Below are 13,495 nucleotides of genomic sequence, written 5' to 3' on the forward strand. Positions count from 1 at the left end.
TTTAGTGGGAACACAAATTGGCATAAGCTCTTTGAGAAACAATCAGGCATAGTGTTACAAAGTTGAATGTGCAAGAATCTGACTATCAAGATATTCCAGTCCCAGATATATATCTAAAATTAACTATTGTTAATAAAGCTATTCGTAAGAACACAACTGTATGTTAGAAACATGATGTTGAATGGGAAGAAAGTTGCAGAAAGTGACACAGAGTATAATACCACTATTCATATACGCATATATAACAAAAGTGTAAAATAGAAAGCAACAAATGATCCACGTATAATTCAGGATAATGATTACTTTAGAGTGGAGGAGAGGAATGAGGGAGACGGGTTCCAGATGGAACACAGGGTTAACTTCAGTGATTTGGGAAATGTTTTATTTTTTAAGACAGATGGAATGTTCCTGGAGTATTGTTTTAATGTTTCATTAATTTATGTATTACATATTTTTTTGTGGTTACCAAGTGCTACATACTTTAAAAAAATTAAATGGTATAGAGAATGGATTGGATGTCTTGATGAGGTCTAAGAATTTCTGGAGTGGGAGTAACTAGAATAAATGAACTAGAGTGATAGAGATGAGAGCCGGGAAGTGGGATGTTTACCTTCTAGATAGCAATGCTGGAGTGATTTTTGTTGCTGATAAGGTCTAGGGTGCATCTCGGTGCCAGGTCATTAAAAGGTGACAGAAGATTATGGGAGCTAAGGAAGTTAAAGAATTAAGAGGTTAAGATATGGATGGATCTACATAGATGATGAAGTTACCCAAAATAATGAAAGTAATAATAGCAGGGGGAAATCAGTGAGTGAGGTGCTAAGATATAAGTGAATAAGCTGAAGTGGTAATATATGATAACAACAAGTAGAACCAGCTACATAATTTTCAGGGCTTAGTAAAAAACAAAAATTTTTAATCCTTCAAAAAGTATTAAAAATTTCAAGAAGAGAACAAGCAGAGCAGTAAACCAAGCACCAGGCTCTTCTAAGCACAAAACCCTATGTGACTGTACACTTTGTACATCCAAGAAGCCAAGCTGGGCAACAGGAATAATAATGAGGGGTGAGGTATCTGATAATATGTTTTCAAAAAACCATTTTGGAAAGAGAAAGGAAAAGGGGGGCTTGCAGGGCCGGCCTGGTCGTATAGTGGTTAAATTCGTGTACTCTGCTTCAGGGGCCTGGGGTTCGCAGGCTTGGATCCCAGGCGATCTAGTATTACTCGTCAAGCCACACTGTGGTGGCATCCCACATAAAATAGAGGAAGATTGGCACAGATCTTAGCTCAGCAACAATCTTCCTCAAGCACAAAAAGGAAGATTGAAAACAGAGGTTAGCTCATGGCCAATCTTCCTCATAAAAAAAAAAAGAAAAAAGTAAAGAGGGCTTGGAATTGGAGTGGGGAGACAGGAGGGCACTTAACCACCCCCAAACACTCCCCGAATTACCTGTGGGAGAAAGAAGGGACTATACTTGAGGGGAAGAGATTGTGCCAAGGATCAGTTAGGAAAGAAGGTGAAATGAACATTTAAGAGGATTTTGGGGTTGAAAGGAATCTGCTCATGACATGCCATGAAGTCCAGAGGGTGTATTGAAGGGGTTTGGAAGAGTGGAGAGGAATGGAAAATGGATGAGATCAGTGATGCACAGAACATAGAATGTCCATATGATAATGCATATGTGCTTGCACTTCTGATGGTGAACAAACAGGTTGGAATGTGCAAAAAGATTGGATCTTGAGGCCTTTGGAAGAAAGGTAGCTGTTATGGACTAAATGTATGTGTCTCCCCACCCCACCCAAAATTAATTTGTTGAAACCCTAATACCCTGGATGAGGTCATAAGCATGGACCCTGATGCTCTAGAATCAATGTCATTATAAGAAGAGCTCTCACTTTCCACCTCCCCACCCCTTCATCCCCCAGCCCAGCACACACTTAACAAGGAACTTGCAAGAAGGTGGCCATCTGCAAGCCAGGAAGAAAGCCAAACCATCACAAGAAAGCAAATCAGCAAGCACCCAGATGTTGGAGTTCTGGCCCCCAGAAATGAGAGAAAATAAATTTCTGTTGATTAAGCCATCCAGCCTATGGTATTTTGCTACGGCAGCCCAAGCAGACTGAGACAGTAGGTAATCATTTTAAGTTAAAGTCCATATTAATTACCAAAGGCCCTGGAAAAATCTTCAGTCTTGAAGATGAAGATAGTGTAAAGATCTGGAGGGTGATCTGGGAGGGCCTCTTCAAACATGACTCTCTTAAATAGTTTAGTGAGCTGTGATGGCTTTGGCAGAGACACTTGAAGTGTTTATTGCCTCTCACAGTCTTGGTCACCTTGGATATGTAGGGAAGAGAAGATTTCTGGCCCCTCCCTGTTCACTGTTGATGGAAGAGGCTGATTTCTTCACTACCAGGTGGAAAACATAAGGCAGCTGTTTGTGCCTCTGTTAGACATACTCTTGCAGCCATGGGGCTAGTGAAGACCTAGGATATCTGGTTCTTTTGCAAGGAGTTGTTATAACACCTGGGAATAATGGCAAGGTAGAGATGCAGGGTGGCCACTAGAAGAGACAGATGATGACCTGGAGAAATCCATTGCTTTGCTCAACAGAGAGATTCTTGTTAGACTGAGCTGTCCTTTGATTTCTATCTTGTGGTCCTAATTGTGTTTCTTGGGTCCAACAGAAATACCCTCATCTCTCAGCCAGTGACAGCACCGCAGATATTGAAAGAGAGCCTTTGAGACCCCTTGAGATTTCTACTTTTCCTAGTTAAAGTTCCCTAATCCTCTGAAGGAGACATCTTTGAAATGGTATCATGTACCCTTCACATCCCACCCAGAGACCTTCAATCACCTAACTTCCTTTCAAGTCATATTTAAGTGCTTTTTCATGAAAACATGTAATATCACATGTATTGTAATTTCTTGCTTAACTAGTTGTCTCCTATAGTAGACCATAAGCTCAGTGAAGGCAACATTCATGTCTTTCTTGTGGATCATTTAATAGTTCAAAGACCTAATACAGTGTTTGGTACAGGTTAGGTGCTTGAGAATAACTGGAGAAAGAGGGGAGGGATGAAGGAATGATGGAAGGAAGGAAAGAAATTATTCAGAATTTCACACTTTGTGTCAGTCTAGCGGGGAAAGCAATTCTGGGACCTATAAATTGCACTGTATGGGTGTGAATGGGTGATCGACAATAATACCTTTGTTTAGGGCTGAAATTGCTTAATTTCCAATGCATACTGTTGTCTATACCATTAAAGTCCTGGGGTGGGGCGGTTTTTACCCTGGCTGCCTCTTTTTATTCTTTCTCTTTTCTTGGCTTAGACATCTGTAGCACAGAGCCAGTCTAATCTTGTTAAACTGGTATTCCTTGGCAGGAGGAAAAATGTGACTGCTGTTGTTTAGATGGTTTAAAATTAACAATTTGCATATTTTCATTATGCTAATGGAGTCTTATGCAGAAGGGCATGCTTAATAATATTTTTAATCCATTAAACTCATAATCATTTTAAACAATATAGCCAAAACCTAGAGAGGGAGGCCATGATGTATGACGGTTAGCTGGGTTCACATCTGAGCTCCACCCCCAGGTGGGGGTCCTGATTGAGTGACTTGACCTTGCTGAATCTCATGTCCCTAATCTCTGAGTGGAGAAGATCATATTTAACATAAAGTATATAAAATAATTAAGAATAATAAAGGCATAACATTTAGATGATAATAGACAACCAATAAAAGATGATATGATGATGATGTTTATATTCATTAGGCTCTTCCTCTGTGTTAGTTATTCTGCCTGCAGCCAGGAAACATTGCAATATATAATCAATTTATCTAATCCAGTCAGTATTTGGTGAAATTATGGCGGAAATCTGTGTGAAGTAGGCTCATTTTTCTTAATTTTCTATTCTTTTCATCATTCCTAGTCTTTTCCATCTATTAGAACCCACTTCAAACCTGAGATTCCTGTAGATTCTTTTCTAATCACTTTTCCAAGAGATTTTTATTTTCTTCTCTGCCTTCCTATGTAGCTTTGAGTTTGTACCTCCTATTCTAACATCATTTTGCTGAGGATGATGTTTGCCTTTTGCAGCCTACAAATTCTGGACCATGTGCATGTTATTGGCATCTGAGAATTGAAAATATTATTAAAATGTCACTTAACCCTGCTATTTGGAGAAAGGTCAGTTTTATTATTCTAGTTTAATAAACGAGGCAAACGGAGTGATAACACAGTTAAGGAAATTTTTCAAGGTGATGAGGGAAAAGGAAGGAAGTGTTCTCTGAAGACCTACTGTGTGGGAGATTCTATGCCAATTACACATACATAACAATGAGAACTAATATTTATTTAGAACTTTGTATATAGTAGGCATTGTTCCACAGGATTTGTATGCAGGAAACCATGTAAAACTTGTAGGCTTATTATGGAGGTATTAGTATGCAAATTTTCCATATTTGGAAACCTGAGACATTAAATAACTTGCCTAGTGTCCTGCAGATCAGAGCTGACATCTAAACCTGGGCCTCATCCTTTAAAGCCTACAGTTTTAACATACAATTATATACTTGTTCATGGAAGTTTTCCTATTACACAATAAAGTGAAGTTACTGTAGATGAAGATGCTGAGAACTACAAAAGTCAATAACTTTGTTCAAGGTCATGCTATTACAAATTGTCAGAGCTCAGACAGCAGGGCCCTCAACCTCTACATTCAGTGTTTATTCTTACACAATGTAATGATCTAATGAGGGGAGTCTCTTCCAACCACGTTGCCTGCAAAGTAAGAATGATTTAGACAATTGAACACTCGGGGATTTGTTTATTGATTCAATCAGTCAACAAATGTGGAGCCCTGAACATGCATCAGGCACCACTGTAGGCACCCAGGAAATGCTAAACCCAACAGACAACCTTCTGCCTCTTTAGTACCTCCTGATTTGTATCCTTGAACAACTGATTCAAAGCTGCTGAGACTCACTTTCCTCAACTGTAGCATCGGGGTAGCAATGGTGATCAAAGTTGACATTTGACACAGGCCTGGCATACGATCAGTGCTTAATAAGTGGTAGCTAGTGGAATAAAATGAGTGCTGTGGATAACTAACATCCCAGGTGTTCTGAGGAAGGGAGAGCCATATCTGGCTTCACTCAGTGTGATGTATTTCTTAAAAGAAGACTCCAGACGGGCAGAAGAGAAGTGGAAGTGTGTTTCTAAGAAAGAAACAATATGAAACCAGGATTCGGGCTATGTGCTTATGAAACAATTTTCCCCAGATCTACTTGAAGAAAGCCTAGTAAACGATGCCTTTGAAAGCAACTGAGACTGCAACAACATTGGGATGGGGTGGAGGTGTCTTGACTGTCAGACTTGAGAGTTCATAATTTAGCCTACAATGATGACAAATTACAGTTAATTTGGAAGGAACTATTCAAGAGCAAGGTGATGTAGGAACTGAACAAATTAAAGAATTTTTTTCCTCCAATACACATGTCTCTCCCAACCCAATGTACGTGCATGTTTTAGGTCTTAATGTCACTTTTGCAAAGTTGCTTGTGGCCGCCCTGGTTTCGTTGTCAGACGACTTAGTTCCAGTTGAGCTCCTCCGCTTAAGCCGTTAAACAAATGAAAAGCAAAACTGTCACTTTTGAATAGAGTCTGCGCATAATCACATTTTGAAATGGTCCTCCTCTGGCTGAGAAGAAGTTGTGTGCATTATAATATTGAATGTTAAATAATATATTACACAAAATAACTTCCAATTTGATTTGGGGGGATATATTTTCATGAATTATTGAGTATCTGATTATTGTAGAAAGCTTTAGCCATTATGCACTGAAACTGTCATTCTCTCAGCTGTGTGATATATGAGCTCGGTTATCAATATTTAAAGTTACAGTGGGCCCCGTGTGAGGCAGCCGAAAGCTGAGACATGGATTAATCAGCAGTGAGGCAGGCAGAATGCCTTCCATTCTCCAACAAGATGGAAAGGAAGAAAGTCTAGGAGAGTCTTCTGCAGGTGCATTTCAAGGTTCAGCTCATCTTACAGAAAGTTGCTCAGCAGGAAGTGGTTCTTATTGATCCGTAAGGAGCTGATTCAATATAAAGAAAAATTTGCATACATTTTAGCTTTTCTTCATCTTCAGGAAACAATATTTTTGCATCAGATAAGCGTTACTTGCAGCTCAGCTAAATGATGGTGTGTGAAATATACTTTAATTTGGCTCATTTGTTTCTGCAACTATAATATAAATTCCCTGAAAGGAGGGACACTGTTCATCTGGGACTATCCGTCTCAGAGCTATCTAAGTGTTTGGTATAGAGTGGGTGCTCAATAAGTGTTTTATTACGTTTTGTTGACTCTGAATGAATGAATGAAAATTTAGAGGATGGTAATTGCTTTGTTTAGAGTAGAACACTCTTCCTTTGCATTATTTAAAATGTCTTTTATTGTATGGCTGTACAAGAAATCAAGGTACTATGCGTATGTTTCTCCTCTGATTTAATATAGTTAAATAAATATCAGCATCCCTGACATATAGTTTTGAACATGGCAGACACAGTTCTCGCTCTCATGGGGGAGTTTTCACTGTTTAAGAGGATTGACACACAGAACAGTTATTTAAATATATGTTGAGGGATGTAAGCAAAAACACCCCAAAAACCAAAAACACAGAATGCTTTGGAAAAGGGGTAACCCCTTGTGGAAAACATCTGCTTAGGGGATTAATATCAAAGATGATGCCTGAAACGGTGAGTAAATGTCAGCCAGATAAAGTAGAATGGGGCAAGGAAGAGGGTGAGGCATGTACCAGGTGGAGAGAACAGCGTTTCCTGGAGTGCATAACTAGGAGTGAGGGAGCTGGCCGCACATTTGAGGAGCTCAGAACATTCCAGTAGGTGGGAGCAAAGGGATTTCTCTCTTCTTCATCTCTTATTTTGATGGAACTTGTGTCTTGCTCTGCAACAGAATTGCCTCTGAGTCTCAACTGAAAGCAGGTAATGAAGGGAGGGAAAAGGTTTTTGTTGTTTAGAATTTCACGAGACCCTTAGAACATTGGAGTTTCTCTGTGTCTCTCTGCCCCTCTCTCTTTCACTCACGCATGCATGCACAGAAACAGACACTCATACACTGTTTTTTGCATACTGTTTCAGGGATCATGAGTCTGTTCAATCTGAATCAGAAGCTGATTTCACTCTCCTTGCCCGTATCCCCGAGTTCTAAAACAGTATTTTCCATGGATACTTACCATAATGGTTCATTTGACAAAAACCAGTATATTTCAAGGCATATTTGAATCTCATTATTAATGAATTTTTGTTACCTAAGCAATGTGTTTTTTATTTTTATTTATTTATTTATTTATTTATATTTATTTTATGTGAGGAAGATTGGCCCTGAGCTAACATCTGTTGCCAATCTTCTTCTTTCTGCTTGAGGAACATTGTCGCTGAGCTAACACCTGTGCCAATCTTCCTCTATTTTACATGGGATGCTGCCACAGCATGGCTTGACGAACAGTGCTAGGTCTGTGCCCAGGATCCGAACCTGTGAACCTCGGGCTGCGGAAGCAAGTGGAGCATATGAATTTAACCACTATGCCACTGGGCTGGCCCCTGTATTTTTAATTTTTTGAAGTAAATGAAAATATATTCTTTTTCTTAAACATATATATATATATATATACGCACACACACATATATATATATTTGATCTGTGCTCAAAATCCTGGAAATTCCCGATCACATGGCCTGTTTTCTTTTATCTGACTTGTTTCCACTTGTGTCTTGACTCCAGGGAAGCTCAAATATAAATCCAGTTTTTAAGAACACTGTTTTACGTCCTCCTATGTAATCTTTGCATATTTGCTTTTCATTTTTAGTGAATTTTAGATGCATATGTAGTTTCAAAAATAGTCTTCAGCCTCATTTCTCCCTATTCAAGCCATTTTCTATCACTTTAAACTCTTCCATATTTTTAAATAATGTGTTCTATTTCTTGATTTGCCATTTAGGTTTCTGTTGTCTTCAGAGATCTTTGAAGCATATTCTATTGGGAAATTAATTTTTTTATTTAATTGATATTTATGTCAATATCTAATTAATATTTAATTGTTAATTTATCTGGGTCTAGATTCTAGCTTAGAAATCATTTCCCTTCAGATATTTGAAGGCTGTTGTCCATTGTTTTCCAGTAAGAAGCCAGATGTTTTTCTAGTGCTTGATCCTTTAAAGGTAACCTCCTGGATTTTTTTCCCCACTTAGGAAGATCTTTAAGATCTTATCCTTATCCTTGGAATTCTGAAATTTTATGCTGATGTTGTACAGTGTGGAGATTTAAAATTTGTTGTGTGGGGTAATTGTTTAGCTCTTGGCAATCTGGACATATAAATCTTTTACTCCTGGAAAATATTCTTGAATTATACCTTTGATAACTTTGTATATCCATTTCCTAATTTCTAGTTCTTAAGAATTGCCTTTAGGATCGGCAGTATGCAAATTTTCTTTTCTGCAATTTAGCTGGTAAATTTTCAATTTTCTTTATACAAGCTCTATTTATAGAAAAAGAACATGTGTTCCCTATGAAGGGATATATATATATATATATATTCACATTTAAAAAATAAACAAACTGCTTCTGCAGTTTTCAGCTGTTCTTCCATGCTAGAAACCTGAGGAAATTGGCATAGTTTAATAACTGAGGCAGTAATCATAGCCACGTCAACTTTTTAGACGTGACATTCAGAACAAAGAAGAGGAATGAGCTATAAGAATGCCTGGACTGAGGCAAAAGTCTATTCAATTTGAAAAATAGTCTTGCTTGAGGATTTTGATATGCCCCACCTACCCGTTAAGAATAACTTCTCTGAGAATTTTTACTACTATAACTGTCACACAGTGATAATAATAAGCTGAATCTGATAACTCTGTTTCTGGCATTCCTTGTATGTTCTGAGTAGTTTCTGATTTATGTATTATGATGAGGTTTTATTTCATCCTTCCAAGATTATCAATAATGCATAATTATCACCAGTGTCCTTGTTATCATAGGACAATTGCCATCTTTATATTTTATCGATTTTGAGTGTATTTTTTCACCACCCTCTCATTTCATAAGAATTTATTTGCCTATATGTTTATTGTTATCATTTCTATGACTTTGGATCAAATGAGTTCCTGCTTAGAAACTATTATTGAGTTTCCTGTTCAAACCAATCATATCCATTACCTCCTTGATGAGTGAGCTTGGGACAGCTTTGTAGAATATTGTAACAATATGTCAGTCATCCTCCTCCTCATTGAGTTAAAAGTGCATTTGATTTTTGTCTATTTGCTTGTTTGCCTTTGGGTGTATAGATTTTTATTTGTTTTATATTCTAGTATGATTTAGAGGGTAAACACTGTATTTTGGAATTGTTCATCATTATCTTAAAATGGTCAATAAACATTCTTAATATCACAAAAACAATGATGACGTATGCCCATTAATGACTTTAAAAATATTTTATGCATTTGCCTCTCTCTTTTTCCACATTTCCATAACTTATTAGTATAATTTAATAGTATATATTTTCAAAAAAGTATTTAGTTGGAATTAAAAGAACTCCCATTCATTGTGTTTCATTAATATTTCCTTTTTACCCAATGCTGGCTATTATTTTTTTATCTTTCAAAAATGCAAAGTATTTTTGGATAGGAATACACTAATGGTTCAATTTAAGAGAACACACTAATATAATAAACCACAGAAATAGGGAGAATAAGAAAATGCATAGGCTTGTATTAATGCATCCCCAAAGGCAATTAGTAAACTCAAACAGAACTTTCTTTTTAAAACACAGCTTTAAAAATAGGAATATAAGTGTTAGAAAATTATCAGGGAGCAATTTATCAGTATTTGTCAAATAAAAATATACCTATCCATTGTCCCATCAGTTAATCCCCTAGATTTTTCTCCAATTTGAGTCATTTACATAGGCAAACAAATGACATATACAAGGGTGTTCACTGCAGCGCTATTTGTAACAGCGAAAAAATTGAAATTTCTAAATATTCACTCATAGGGATATGGTTAGCTTAATTGTTATATACTGCTGTGAGTTACTATGCAGCTACCAAGGAGTATTGTGCAGCAACTAAAAATAATGTATAGATCAGTTTGTACAAAAATCAGAAGGTTAGAAAAAATAAATTTTCAGAAAAAACAAAACCTTCAAATTATATTTGTGTACATATATATAAATAACTATGTACATACATACACAAAAAAACACTTAAAAGATACATACTGAATTCTTAATAGGGAAATTTTATGAAAGGGAAGAAAGATAAAGTCAGTGTGGAAGGAAAGTTACTTTTATTGTTTACCTTTTGTTATTGTTTGAAGTTTTCACATGAAAATACTTATGTACTCTTAGGAAGTAAGGAAGAAGAAAGGCAGAAATGAAAGAAGGACTGGGGAGGGGGGGAAAGAACCCACTCTTCCAAAATAGTAAAGAGAGGGACTCTAAAACCAGATGTCATGAACATGATTACAATCAATGAAGAAAGCCCATAGACCTCCTCTTTAATTTATGAAGAAAATACCATGTCCATATGTTCACTAATATTATTATTATTTTTAATTTCATGCATTCTCAAAAATGCATTAACATAGGAAAAGTTAAGGTGAGGAATAGGTGTTATGTATACGTGTGTGTGTGTATGGAGACAGAGAGAGAGAGAGATTTGAAAATGCCAATCCAAGTTCAGCTTTAAAAAAGCAATTAAAAGTAATAGTGTGGATGACATCAATAATAACAAAAATGACAACAATAAGTGATGAGAGCTAAGATGTGTAGAAGGCTTCCTATGTGTCAGGTACTATCCTAAGTGTTTCCATGTATTAAGACTTTTAATATTCACAACAGTCCTATGAAGACTGTCCCATTTTACAGATAGGGGTCCCAAGGCACACAGGGGTAAGTAAATTGCCCAAGGACGTTAGTGGTAGTTGGTGGCTGACCCATGATTAGATTCAAGTGGTCTGCTTCCAAGATACTGTGCCTCTGAAAACTACTCTAAATTGTCAAGAAGAACATTAGTATAATAACAATTACCATTTGAAGAAAACATACTTAAACATCCTTTCATAAGAGCAATAAGACGTGAAATACTGAGGCATAAATTGAATGGGCAATATGTAGTCATAAATAAATCTACAAAATCAAATTAGGGAGAATTTAAAAGAAGATTTGATTAAATGGTTGGATACACTAGGTTTCTTAATGGGAAGATAAAATATTGGAAAATTGTCTATTAACCTTGTTTTTAGATTTCATTTAATTCAAGTCAGACTCTAAACTGTCTTACCTTTGAAACTTAATTAAATTATTTTATATTTATTTGCAAATGTAAGTAGGTGAAAGGTCCAACATTCAATAAAAGAATATCAATAACAGTAGTCTAGTCTTATCAGATAATAAAAAAATAATGATATAATTGCAAATATAGAAACATAAAACAATAAAATTGAATGGAACTGTATTATCACAAAGGTAATGAGAGTATAATCAAGCTTCTCTTTGGTAGGTTGTTACTACAACCGCTTGTGATTAGCATCAATGATAAAGAGGGATTGATTACTTCACATAGTTGAAAAAGCCAGAAATATATGGGCTTGGACACAGTTTGGTCAAGAATGTAATCTTCATTTAAATTTAATCTTTATTTCCTTGTGGTTCTCTTAGCTTTGCCTTCTTCTTAGTGTCAGACTGGTTTTCCTGATGGTTGCAAGATGGCTACCATCAGCAATTAGGGCTTCAGGCCTCTTTATTCATATCAAGGGAATAGATCAGGTGGGTTTCCACAACTATCAAGCAAATTATCCTGTTTTATCTCACATTGGGCCATTTATGAGGCAACATGATAGCCAGGAGAATGCAACACATTGGATTAGTTTGCACCAGATTAGGGGTAAAGTCAATCTTTCTTTTTTCCAAGTAAGTTTATTGGAATTACAATGGTTTATAATATTTTGTAATTTCGGGTGTACATTATTGTTTATCAATTTCTGAGTACACTTCATCGTGCTCACCTCCAGTAGTCTAATTTTTGTCCATCACCATACATATGTGCCCCTTTATCCCTTTCGTCCAGCCCCCAACCCCCTTCCCCTCTGGTAACCACTAATGTCTTCTTTATATCCATGTATCTGTTATCTTCCACATGTGAGTGAAATCATGCAGTATTTGTCTTTCTTTGTCTGGCTTATTTCACTTAACATCAATCTTGCTTCTTATCTGGCTATTACGCAGTAGGTGAGAGTGAATTCCCAAGGGGAAAAATTTCAGTGTTATCAGAATGATATATATGTATATGTATATTTATGTGTATATATAATTTGTTTTATATGTTTTTTGTATATTTTATGTTTTATATATGTTATGTTTTAAATGTTACACATTTTATATATAATTTATATATAAAATAGATAATGTGTTTTCATATATAAAACATAATATATATGAAACTTGTTTCTTTAAAAATAATACAAGAGAAAGATAAGATAATTATAAAACACAATTTCTGTGCTAGAGTAGTATTTTATGAATATTTTAGAAAGTAAAATAATAATGTTTTATTTTATTTTAATCATTAGTGTTACTTGCTAAGGATTTACTAAACTCCCAAGCTGTAGTATTATAGCCAATATAGAGACATAGATCAAGTGAACTGAGAGGATGGTGCTGAAATAGAGAAAGCCATATATTAATACATGAGCTAATAACAGTGGGTTATTTATCAAGCTTTCGACCGCAAGCAAAAAACAAACCATTTCAAATTGGCCTAAACAATGAAGTGATTTATTATTTCACGTAACTAAAAAAATCCGTAAGCATTAATATTCTCATTTTATGGATAGGGAAATGGAATATTAAAGAGTTTGAATAACTTACCTGCAGTCCCACAGGTAGTAGATTTAAGGAGATTTTAATAAGATGAAAACAATAAACACCATCTTACCATCTGACAGTGAGCTTTTTCATGAGAAGGAAACTATCTTTGTTTGGAGAAATAACCTGAAATACTACTCAGACTCGACCAGATTCAGTTTTGCAATATGACAAGGCATTAAAAGAGGGGACAAATTTATCTACTGAGAAATAGGCAAGTATTTTCTTTGGAACACCTGAGATCAAGCAGGAGACCTGGATGAGGAGAAAAGAGCGTTTAGGAAAAAAATATTCCGGGAGGCTGGGAGAAGATGAAGGAAAAAGCTAGAAAGCATACATGTGGTGGGAGGGATTACATGGTGGTGGGGGACCTATATGGTGAAGGAGGTGGTAGCTGGCAACTTGAAGGTTGTTTGTACCGTCGCTGTGACGTAAACACTTTTTCTGGCTCCTCCCACCCCTTGAAACTTTCAGTAATATTGTTCACGTTCCGAAATGGTTTAAATAAGTCCACATATTTATAAAGTGAAAGACTGAAGTGAGTCTTTCATC

Source organism: Equus caballus, chromosome 25 (genome assembly GCF_041296265.1).
Source record: "Equus caballus isolate H_3958 breed thoroughbred chromosome 25, TB-T2T, whole genome shotgun sequence".
NCBI lineage: Eukaryota > Metazoa > Chordata > Mammalia > Perissodactyla > Equidae > Equus > Equus caballus.